At 33.7% G+C, this 13,313-nt stretch overlaps 1 pseudogene across 1 annotated transcript in view; it reads right to left on the bottom strand.

Moving 5' to 3' along the window:
* Positions 1–470: 470 nt before the first annotated feature.
* C1orf27P (chromosome 1 open reading frame 27 pseudogene) overlaps positions 471–13,313 on the bottom strand; it is a pseudogene marked incomplete at its 5' end in the record, with an annotated part of 43,222 nt that continues 30,379 nt past the window's right edge. The window contains 2 exon segments of the transcript NR_024161.1: positions 471–1,014; positions 2,160–2,270. The product of NR_024161.1 is annotated as a chromosome 1 open reading frame 27 pseudogene (transcript).

Here is a 13,313-nt window from a genome sequence, read left to right on the forward strand (position 1 = left end):
CAAAAGTCTTAATTTTATATATTAAATATATTAAAACAGTTATACAGTAACCTGAGAAAGCATATATTTTATGTCATTTCTTACTAATGGGACTTCTCTGGAAAGGTTCCCTACCCCTTGATCAGAACAAAACACACAGTACATAGGAACTGAGTGTACATTAGAAAGCTCTCTTAGAGGATGAACTTATCCTAAGGTTGTTGTCTCACTTGGTACAAATTTTTCTGGTGCTCTATTATTAAGACGTTGCATCAACATTGACTGTTCAAATTACTATTCTTTTATTTTTTTAATTTGCTTATTTATTTTAGAGACAAGGTCTCATTTTGTCACCCAGGCTGGAGTACAGTGGTGTGATCATAGCTTGCTGCAGCCTCAAACTCCTGGGCTCAAGTGATCTTCCTGCTTCAGCCTCCAAGTAGTTGGGACTAGAGCTGCATGCCACCATGTCCAGCTAATGTTTTTTTTTCCAGTAGAGACAGAATCTCATTATGTCATCCAGGCTGGTCTCCAACTCCCTCCTGGCCCCAGGTGATCCTCCTACCTCAGCCTCCCAAAGCGTTAGGATTATAGGTGTGAGCCATCATGCCTCTGTTCAAGTTTTTAATGTCCTGATTAATATGTGATTCAGATTAGTAAGACTAAAATCTATGATCATATCCCAACATTTTGAAGCTTTTAAAAAATAGATAATAATGATTTGTTACATGCAGCTTCCATATAGATGCATAACGTTATTTCTGGAAAATGCGGGCCACCTACAATGTAAAGCAGGCTAAACAAGGCAGCTTGTGATTTCATTTTAATCAGAAACACACCACATAGGCATCATGGCAGCAGATCTGGCTGCTACTGCTTTAAATACAGATGGATTGTTAACATCTTTATTATTCATAATTGTCTGTCAATGTTCTCTGGATGATCAAGAAACTCTTTGTGCCTCACCCTAATCACTGAAGTAATGAAAGGAGATACCCGCAGCAAGGACTGCAACTGTAAATGCTGCAATCACACCTAAAAGTAAAACAAACACAGAACAAATGAAAATGGAATGAGCAAAAGAAAGGCCAAACTAATCCTAGGCTCTGAAATGTGGGTAACTGATGGGCCTAAAAAACAACAATACACAAACACACAATCATACATAGACATACATATGTATATACTAAAAGGCAGCAACATCTTAGAGAAAAATACAGCAATTAGTTGAAAAACTAGATTTCGAATGTTGGACAAAGTATCTCTCTTGCACACATATACACTGAGACGTATCTAAGAGAAAAAATAACAAACACTTTAAGGGGCTTATATAAATATTTATATTGGCATACCAGCTGTCTTATGCCACGCAGGTTAAAAGAAAATGGCAGCTCCAGTAGGCGGTAGTTCTCAATTATTATAATGTAAAGCCACTTGTGTAACTTGTGTAGCTATTGAAAACTGCAGAAGTCCATGTTCGACCATTATAAAATCTAAGAATTAGTACATCTAAGTTGTAACTTTTATTTTTTTCTGATTATAGTAAGCTAAAGAAAGAAACTGACCATAGCAGTCCAGACAGACAGACAGACACACACACGTACATAAAAATTAATTAAATTTATCTAATGAATGACAAGAACTACAATTAAATCTTCTGGCTCCTAACTCTCAGTCAGAAGTCTGAAAACTTAGTATTTCTCAAATTGTTACTCCACTAAACAATAGTCTGCATATTCCTTGTTCAAAAAGTCTGAAAAATGTTAAAGTAATTCTTACAGCCTTTAAAATATAAAAATACATTATAAAATTCCTGACTTAAATTTGACGTTGTTTGTCATAGAACATATATCAAAATCTCCTGCAACAGTAATTCTAGGAACACCAGTTTGTAAAACATTAGCCTTACTATACTAACTGATTCCCAAAACTCTCCATCTTTTTCTTTAAAGAACGTTTTAAAAATTAATAGGATGTGTCATCTTTGAGGGCACTTAGATGACAATGTATGAATTATAAATCTCCTATCTCTAGGGCCTGGCACTTTCCATAATACCCAATAAATACTGTTAAGTCTAGCAATCTTAAGAAAGAGAAATGAAGTACAAAGATCTTAAAGTAACAAGAAAACTCAAATCTAAATATGTTTTCAGTGTTATAAAATAAGTAAAATTAAATACCTATGTTTTGCTGAATTTTCAATAACATTGTAGTTTTAATTGGTTGTTTTGGTTGTTCATCATCTGTGTTGTCCAATGAAGCTCGACTATTCATAGAGGAACTCATACAAGCTGAAAGAGTAAAATAATAATAAATTCCACATAAAATAAGGATTAACACATGAAACTGAGCTTTAAAGAACATTATAAAAAACTATACAATCAACACCATTTTCATTCTACTTGTTTTCTATATAACATAATGAATTTGTTCATTATCAATTGTAGGTGAATTAAATTTAATAGAATATATGTCAAATTAACAGTTTTCAAAACAATGTAGCTTTATCATTGAACTAAACCAGAGGGCCACACAGCCAGTTCTGAATGACTTTCAAAAATTATAATTTGTTGGCCAGGCGTGGTGGCTGATGCCTGTAATCCCAGCACTTTGGGAGGCTGAGGCGGGCAGAGTGCCTGAGCTCAGGAGTTCAAGACCAGCCTGGGCAACACAGTGAAACCTTGTCTCTACTAAAATACAAAAATTAGACGGGTGTGGTGGCATGCACCTGTACTCGCAGCTACTTGGGAGGCTAAGGCAGGAGAATTGCTTGAACTCAGGAGACGGAGGTTACAGTGAGCCGAGATTACACCACTGCACTCCAGCCTGGGTGAAAGAGCGAGACTCTGTCTCAAAAAAAAATAACAATAATAATAATTTGTTTACTATATAGTAGTAGAGATAAATTTATACCAAAATTCATAGCAGAGTAAACTTCACTCTTGAGATTAATTTACATTTTTTTTTTTTTTGAGACAGAATCCTACTGTGTCACCGCTGGAGTGCGGTGGCATGATCTCAGCTCAGTGCAACCTCTGCCTCCCAGGTTCAAGTGATTCTCCTGCCTCAACCTCCTGAGTAGCTGGGATTACAGCCACCTGCCACCACGCCTGGCTAATTTTTGCATTTTAATTTAATTTAATTTATTTATTTGAGACAGAGTCTTGCTCTGTCACCTAGGCTGGAGTGCAATGACGTGATCTCGGCTCACTGCAACCTCCACCTTCCAGGTTCAAGCAATTCTCCCACCTCAGCCTCCCGTGTAGCTGGGACTACAGGAGTGCACCACTATGCCCGACTTTTGTATTTTTAGTAAAGATGGGGTTTTGCCATGTTGGCCAGGCTGGTCCCCAACTCCTGACCTCAGGTAATCTGCCCACCTTGGCCTCCCAAAGTGCTGGGATTACAGCCATGAGCCATCACACCTGGCCTAATTTTTTGTATTTTTAGTAGAGACGGGATTTCACCATGTTGGCCAGGCTGGTCTCGAACTCCTGACCACAAGTGATCTGCCTGCCTCGGCCTCCCAAAGTGCTGGGATTATAGGTGTGAGCTACCATGCCCAGCCTAATTTATATCATTATTGGTGGTTTTAGCAATTAATAATTTCAAATAATTAGATATTAATAATAAAACCACTGACCAGCATGTTGCAGTACATGGGCCTCTGGCTCATGACCTATTTTTGTAAAAGCTCTTAAACTAAAAATCTATTTTTCATATTTTTAAAAGACTGTAAAAAAAAAAAAGAATGTGAAAGAGACCTTACGTGGCTCACAAAGCCTAAAATATTTATTTGTACAAAAAAAAAGTTTGCTGACTCTTGATCCAACTTGAAATTTAAACTATGATAAAAAATTTGACCTTAAAACAACTCTGAATGGTAAGCAACGCAAGGACATCATCGCATTTTACAAATGGAAAATGTAACCTGGGAAGTTAAAGTGCATTTTGACCATCACAGGCATTTGACTGATGATTTGGACACAAGTTCTCTTTCTACTTCATTATGCTGACAGCAATTTATGCAGGTTGGCCTATCCGAATTTATTTAATGCTGAATGAAAGTGTGTGAACTGATAACATCCTCAGAGACCACACAGGCTAATAGTTTTCTGTTTTTTTCCCCTAGGACTGAAGAATCCTATGAAAACAAAGAAAATCTGACAGAAATTCCCAGTGTGTAAAAAAGATGAAAGTATGCTACCCAGGCTGAAGCTGGGAGGAGGACTCCTGGAGTCAGACCAGCTTCTTTCTTCCATCCTAGAGGTGACAGAAGAATGCTACTCTATAGAACTCCAGGGAACCAGATTATGAAAACAACTACTTTAGATTTATCTGTTTATTTACCCTTACCCCCCCAAAAAAGAGAGAGAGAACTCAAGAGAGATAGTAAATATTACTGTTTAAAGTAAAATAGCCTATTGTTGAATTTACAATGTTCTAATAGACATCTTTGCACCCCAATATAGCAGCACAAGCTCAAAAGAATGACATATAAACTTACTGAAATAGGTTTCTATGATACTAAAATGGATGAAAAAGAAAAAAAATTACCTACTTCTCATTAATTTCTCATAAAGAAAAGTTTATGATTTTCATAAATAATTCCTAGTAACTATCTTATTAGAAATAAGGGCACCACTATTCTTCTTTTTCTTCTTCAAGCATATAACTAAAATACTTTAAAAACAAACAACAAAAAACCCTCCCCCTTTTTTTTTCTATTCTCACATCAAACCAGTCACAAAGAACAACAAATTCTTATGAACTGTCTCTAGGAATATCTAGTCTTCTATATTTCCAGTTTCTAGTTTTCTCAAGGGCTATAATACCTCAGTTCTAGACTATAGTAGCCCAGTAATTTAAAATTTCTTCCAACTTCAGTCCATAGGTCTAAAAGTTGAATGGCTAATACAATTTTACATTAAATAAAAACAAAAACAAACTTCGGCTCTTCTATGAGCAAATATCTCTGTTAAAAAGGTATTTTTTGGCCGGAAGCGGCGGCTCATGCTTGTAATCCCAGAACTTTGGGAGGCCGAGGCAGGCAGGTCACCAGGTCAGGAGATCGAGATCATCCTGGCTAACATGGTGAAACCCTGTCTCTACTAAAAATACAAAAAAATTAGCCGGGTATGGTGGCAGGCACCTGTAGGCCCAGCTACTCAGGAGGCTGACGCAAGAGAATGGCGTGAACCCAGGAGGCAGAGCTTGCAGTGAGCCAAGATAGTGCCAGTGCACTCCAGCCTGGGCAACAGAGCAAGACTCTGTCTCAAAAAAAAAAAAAAAAAAAAGGTGTTTTTTTTTTCCCCCATATTTGGACCAATAAAATCCTTATATCAGATAACAAACAAAAATAATGGATGGTATGAATTATACCTGTTTGCTATAGGAAATTTATTACTTGAATACTTGCATACAAAAAAACAAAATTGTTTTAGTTGTCATAATATATTACTTATATATTTAATATTGAATTATTACATATGAAGATCATGCTCTAGAAGATCGTACTCTGCGCAAATAATTTACTTTCATAAAAGACATTCCATTGCCCTATTTCCATTTTTAAATCTGTCATATAAAATCATGAGGTTTGATACAAATTTGAGATAATTTTACTGAAGCAGAATGTTTTTCAATAATGAATAAGGCCTTATCACAGCAATTTATTTGTCTGTTTATTTTTGGTGGGGGCTTGTAGGATTTTTAAACCAAATCTCAGGCACTGTGTTACTTCACCAACAAATATTTTAATATATTACAAGAAATTTAAATGAAAATAACAGTGATTCAATAGAACATTAGATCTCAACCATTCCTTAAAACCAAGTAATTTTAAATTCAGACAAATTGAAAATTGATCATGTTAAGAGTATTCTTGAGCAGCTGTCAAAAAGAGAGAAAAAACAAGGGGTGTGAATGCATGCAAAAGTTGCAGACGTGTTCAGATTTCATTCCAAGCTGCTGATAGGTAGGCAGAACTATTTAGAAGCTTAAAATGAAATGTTAAGACTTGAACTCCTTAGTTGCCTGTGTTCTTCCTATCCCTAATTCCTAAATTACTGTATCATTATAGTCAGCGATGTAGCCATAAAATTATATCTTCAGTATTACTCATTTTTCCTTTATAATTGTCAATGTTTAACCAAATGACAAAAATTAATTTCAGCTCTGATATTGGCAAAGATGAGGTTCACCGGATTTTAAAGGTATGACTTCAAATTTTTTTAGATGGTACTGTTGATAAAAGTACATTGAAATTATCAAGTTAACGTCTACTAGGAGATGACTAACACAGCTAAGAAATTTTAAAGCCATAGTTATCCCTCACCTCAAGTGAGTCATTTTGACAAATTGTTCTTCATCTCTTAAGTCATTTAAAAGTATGTTATTTTAAGACACTTACTTGGCAAATATGTATTTTAAACATAGCAACTACTTGGGCAACTATACTATAGAACAGAAATAAGTAATAATCAGGTAAATAATACAAGTTGAGCATCCTTTACCTGAAATGATTTTTTTTTTCAAGTTTTGGATTATTTGCATTATACTTACTGGTTGAGCATCCCTAATCTGAAATCCAAAACCCAAAATGTTCTAATGAGTATATTTCCTTTGAGCATCATGTTGGTGCTCAAAAAGTTTCTAATTTTGGAGCATTTTGTATTTCAGACTTTCAGATTAGGGATACTCAACCTGTAATGTTAAATACTTAGAAGACAAAGCAAAATGTTTATAGCAAATTTAATGTTCCTAAATGTGTAGTAATTGATTCCAATTTTTGAATTTGAACATTTGAGCTCCATTTTCTTATGGTTTATTTTATATGGAAACTCTAATTTCAAATATTTAGGACAACTTGTACATATTATAAGACATTTTCATACTTTAACATTAATATTTTTCATTACAAGTCAGAGGTTCAGTATTTAAAAGCCTAATAATGTGTTAATATCATCCTCCATTTATATATCTCTTTCTGTTTAGAAAGTATTTTCCCTAACAGTTTTACCAAATTCTCACATCAACCCCAACAAAATCTAGGACTCAGAGGGGACTTCTTTAAGGTTAGTTTTAAGTGGCAGGCCTGGACTCCTGGACATTATCTTCATAAAATTATGGCATCTACTATCTTTGAGTAAATGAATAAATGAGTAAATGAGTGAATAAGTGCATATAATTCTAAAAAAAATAGGATGTTTATGTAAAAGCACTTAATTTTTCTATTAAAATGTATGTTTTTACTCTATTCTATTATTTGGGAATGTGTTCTTTATAATAAATATGCAGAAATACTACATCATTCCTTCCAATTTAACAAATGCTTGATGAAACTTATACTTCTAGGTAAGTCATATTCTTGGTTGTAATACATCTCATACCAATGTTCAATTCCTAAAAAGCTACTTTTATTTGTATTCATCCTTCAAAATGAACTCAAATGTCACCTACTCTAAGAAGCTTTCCCTGAATGCCTTACAGAGATAGTGCCTCTGCTAAGAGTTCTGACTCTTCTCTGTTCATTCTTGTTATAGAATTATTAGTGGTTTCAGCAATTAATAATTTCAAATAATTAGATATTAATAATAAAACCAGGGATCAGCATATTACAGCACATGGGCCACCTTGTTTTGAAATAACTCATTTCTTTGTATTTCCCATTGCACTGTGGGCTTCTTGAGAGTCAGGTCTACATATTTTATCTGTAGAATCCTAATACATAATAGGCAACCAAGAATAGACATCACTCACTCACTCAGTCACTCACTTGAGATCCATGTAAGTTTCAAAAACAGGGCAGAGTCCTGAAAGGATCATACCTACCATACTGAAGTATCTTCAATACATCATACAATATTAGAAAAATGTGTAATATCATCTAGAAACCATGATTTTAATATGGCATACATGTAAGTATACACACCTAAACTTTCCAAATTGCTGTTTTGCTTCCTTTGTTCTTGTAATATTAAACTCTTCCTACTGTTAATCCATCTCTATACTAGACTGTCAGCATAAAAAAGAGAAATATAGACAGTAAATAATTTTTAAATACAGTGTGAAGCATGTAACTAAGTTTTAATATTAAAGGTTTATGAAAGTTAAAATCCACAAATCAGACATATGTATTAATATTTATATATTATCTCAGATTTTTATGTTATTTTAAGGTATTTCATATTTACTGGTTCATGCTAATATTTCACAAGGTACAAATAATGCTAATGATAAAGCTTACTGAGGGAACCCAAGAAAGAGGATTAAAATATATTTACTATATATATAAATAAAAACTATTCATTAGAGAATAGCATTTATATCTGACAATAATGGATAAAAAGTATATTGTTTTGAGGCTAAAATTAAAACTTTGATTTATTTGCAAAAGCAAACATCATTCGAAACTATGAAACTTTCAATACAAGTGGGATCATACACTGTATATTACAGAGCCTCAATTTATAAAACTGGTGTGTGCTTTCAGTGACCTTTCAGTTGAAGTGAAACATAAAAGCAGTACAGGTTGAGTATTCCTCGTCCAAAATGCTTGGGACCATAAGTGTTTCAGATTTCACATTTTTTTGAATTCTGAAATATGTGCAGTACACCAGCTTAGCATTCCTAATCCAAAAATCCAAAATCTGAAATGCTCTAATGAACATTTCCTTTGAGCATCATATCGGTGCTCAAAAAGGTTCAAATTTTGGAGCACTTCAAATTTTAGATTTTCAGATTAGGGATACTCAACATTATAATAAAGAATTAAAAAAGGGAAATAATTTACTAACTCTTTTTTTTTGAGACGGAGTTTCGCTCTTGTTGCCTAGACTGGAGTGCAATGGCACGATCTTGGCTCACCACAACCTCCGCCTTCCGGGTTCAAGTGATTCTCCTGCCTCAGCCTCCTGAGTAGCTGGGTTTACAGGCATGCCTCACCATGCCTGGCTAACTTTGTATTTTTAGTAGAGACGGGGTTTCTCCATGTTGGTCAGGCTGGTCTTGAACTACCGACCTCAGGTGATCCACCCACCTTGGCCTCCCAAAGTGCTGGGACTATAGGCGTGAGCCACTGCGCCCAGCCCACTAAAATTTTAATACAGGAATGCCAAAACTTTGTTACTGTATATTACAGATCACTGCTAATGCCTATAATAGAGACTTTTTTCTGATTAAATTATTAACCAAATCACTGGAGACCCTAAAATTCTGATCACTAATCTTGATGGAGTTCTTAGGTACTCTTAGGACCTTACTACATTCTCTGTATAACTAATCACCCATTTACATTCTATCTTTCCTCTAGGCTTCTAAAGGAAAGGAATCAAGTTATTGATTCATATCTATTATATTGTCTTGAACAGAGCATAAGCTTAATAAACATCTGATAAATAGACATACTAAACGCTGTAAACTAGATTAAAATTTCTGGGGCAACAACTAGTGCTACATATTTTCATATAAAAGACATAATTTCATGTCTTTAATGTTCAAAACTCCTGAAAATGTTCTGAACTACTGAGCCACACAGCTATGAATATTATAGCCTTTTTAAACCTTCAACATGTTCAGTATACTATACTACACAAACCTTAAAAACCTTGTCTGTACAGGCATAAGCTAATAATTTCTCAAGTATGAAATAAATGTGAAAACAAGAAGTACTGTAGTTTCCTAAGAATCATTTATTCAGTATTTATGAATCAGTAACGGATACTTAGGAACACCTACCATGTTTTAGGTACAGATAAATAAATACTCTACTTACTCTCAAAAATCTTATAGTCTAATGTGAAAGATCAACATTAAATATGCAATTGATGATTTAACTAATTACAAGTATGTAAAGTATTATAGAAGAACAGCATAGAAGAAGGAACTACAAGAAAGTTTAGTGAAGGAGTTTACCTAGTCTGAACTAGTCTGAAATTAGTAAAAACATAGTTATCTACACAGACATTTTAAAAAAAACTCTATTGGCTAGCCATGGTGACTAATACCTGTAATCCCAGCACTTTGGGAGGCTGAGGTGGGCGGATCACGAGGTCAGGAGTTAGAGAACAGCCTGACCAACATGGTGAAACCTCATCTCTATTAACAATATAAAAATTAGCTGGGCTTGGTGGCACGTGCCTGTAATCCCAGCTACTCAATGAGGCTGAGGCAGGAGAATCGTTTGAACCCAGGAGGCAGAGGTTGCAGTGAGCTGAGAATGCAACATTGCAATCCAGCTTGGGAGACAGAGTGAGACTCCGTCTCAAAAAACAAACAAACAAACAAACAAAAATCTACTTAGCTCCTTGAAGACAAGATCAGCATTTTGTTGTTCTTTGGACTCCAATCCATAGGACAAAATAAATAATTTATTCAGTCAACAAATATCTACTGAATACCTATGACGTGCTAAGGCTAAGCTCTTAGTAAAGTGCTAGAAACACAACAGTAAGCAAGAGAGGCAAAGGCCCTTTTTGCTCTTTCAACAGAGTTTGCTGAAATGCACATGTAACGGTTTCATAAGAATTTGAATTTATTGGGTTTTAGTTTTGGTTTTGGGAGGCTGTCATGCCAGGTTGCCATAGTTACCTCTTAGGAATACATTACAGTGGTTGAAGCTACTTAATTTTTTTTTTTTTTTTTTTTTTGAGACAGGGTCCTACTCTGTCGCCCAGGCTGGACGGCAGTGGTGTAAACATGGCCCATTGAAACCTCTACAGCTAATTTTTGTATTTTTATTGTAGAGACAGGGTTTCACCATGTTGCCCAAGTTAAATTTTTTTTTTAATGTCTTAGCAATGTAAAGAAAGAATATAAACCTCTGTTATTAACTGTTTGTTAAAATATAACTTAAAAAGAACTGAATAAAATAGTTTTAAACTAGTCTATATACCTGTGTTTAATATACAACATGAAATTAAATGAGTTAAAAATACTTAAGACAGAAATATTTTTAAGAATTATTTTAAAAACCTAGATGAAATGACTCTCTCTTCCTATTCTTTTATATCTGACTTTTAAAGTAACTTGTGAATGGGGCAAGTTTTGCATACAGTGCTACCCTTAGTCATTCTTAGTTTAAGAATGTGATATGCACAAGAATGTGACAAATAATTTGAAAAATTATATATAAACATGATATATTTTTATATTTTTATAAGAAAACAATATAGTTTTATATATTGTTTATATTATATATTTTATAAACATATTCATATAAACATATAAACACGTTCACATATAAACATTTTTATGTTTACATACATACACATAAATTGTTTATATTACATTTTATATATGTATATGTTTATATTATATATAAACATTATATATTGTTTATATTATGTTTATATAAACATAAATAATGAGATCCAAGATTCTAGCCAACAAATGAGAAATCATATTGACATAATCTAGATGAAATTAAACCAAGATAATGTAACATCATCCATTTACACTTGAAAATGTTTAAAGGGATGGAATGAAGAATGCCAGGCTAAAATATGTATCTATATCAGGGAAAATAATCATACTATACTTCATTATTTAGCTCCTACACAAAGGCAGTAAAGCAAAATTTTTAGAAAAGAAGCACAGACTCTAAACCCAAACTGCCTAAGTTTAAATTCCAGCTCCACCATTACGAGCAATGTAACTTTGAAAAGTTACCTGGCCTTTCTGAGCCTTAATTCTCTCATCTAGAAAACAGGATTAATAATGTTACATCACAGGGTTATTATAAGGAATGATAATTTAGTATTTGTAAGACTCTTAAAACTGTACCTGGCAGATATATAAATAATGGCTATATTATTTTTAGAGCATTAGCTTCATCAGGGTAACATATTTCAAGGAAGGCAAACCAGAGTATATTTAAGAAGTAATTTTTAATTTTTCTTAATTACCAACTCTTTGAAAGCGATAGAACTTTTCTTCAGAAAAAAATCATACAGTTACTTTCAAGTGGTTTGTCGACCTTCTAAAAGTTCAGCTCTGACACCAAAGGTTTTGAACCCCACAGGTTAAAAATTCCTAATCTACCGGAAAGCAAACAAGGTGGTAAGAAAAAAATGTGGTCTGGAAACTGTAATAAAAAGAACAGTTTAAGGTAGGTGAGAATATATGGCTTTGAAATATTTAGAACATAATAGTTGCTCTCAAATTTAAAGCATGGTCTCAGTGAGGAAGTTGTACTCATGTTTTATTGCTGCATATTACTGAAAGAATAGGTTACAGGGAGGCAGATTGGTATTTAGAATAAAGAAAAATAGAATCTGAATCCCCATCTGCTAAGAATATAGTTTTCAGTATTAAGAGGTTAAATTAGGTCAATTCAAATGATCCTACCAACATTATAAGATCTATTCAACAACAGAATGGCTCAAGAACTATTGCTAGGCATTAACGACAGAGAAGTGAACAAAACAAACAAAAATCCCTGTCCTCATGATTCTAAGTTTTGTTGGCAGAGATAATGCAGTCACTAACCAAGGAAAATAAATTTTGGAAACCAGTAAACATTTTTACCAGTCTACTTTCAAAAAGCAGATACTTTCCGTCTGCTACAGTCATATCTTTAGAAATATTAGTTTTCATGGAACTATGCTACAGTTGTATCTTTAAAAATATTAGTTTTCATGGGATTAGAAAGTAGTTGCTTCTTTATTTTAACATCAGGCATTGGGCAATTTAGAATATTTTATTTTCCCCACTGAAACAAGCTTATTGCTCTACATCGTGATCTGGTATTGCTGAAAAACTAAAGGGTGGTTTGCAACTAACCTGAGGCAGTTTACTATAGATTTGAAGTTCCCCAATCAAATACTTACTTGACTCGCTATAATCTCAAGCACACTCTGAATCAAACACCCTATTCCTGAAGGGAGAATTAACTATGCAAAGAATAACTAAGAAATCAGAAAAGGAACTTACGTATTTATTTATAGACATGTTTTTATACCCTGAACTCACTAGAAACAAAAAGAAAGCAAAAAAACCAAAACAGTCTTCCGAAGTGTAAAGTCAAATGTGAAAGTGATGGCTAGGGAAAAAAAAATGTGTTACAAAACCTGGACAGTAAAGCTAATCTATGCTCTATAAAAGTAATCTAATTTCTGGAACTGTCCATTTTGGCTTAGTATCCCAATTACATGAAAGGGATATGAAAAAAAAAGGCAAATAATATGGAGAAAATGTTTAATAAATTAGTGTTTTAAAACTTTCTGTTCTGACATGATGCTTTACCAAGTAAGATAATGAGTTTTGAGAAAACTTTATATTGAAAGAAATACCTTAAAGCTTTGTAATTTTACCTACTTAATCCTGAACTTGTT

This window comes from Pongo abelii, chromosome 1 (assembly GCF_028885655.2).
Source record: "Pongo abelii isolate AG06213 chromosome 1, NHGRI_mPonAbe1-v2.0_pri, whole genome shotgun sequence".
Lineage (NCBI taxonomy): Eukaryota > Metazoa > Chordata > Mammalia > Primates > Hominidae > Pongo > Pongo abelii.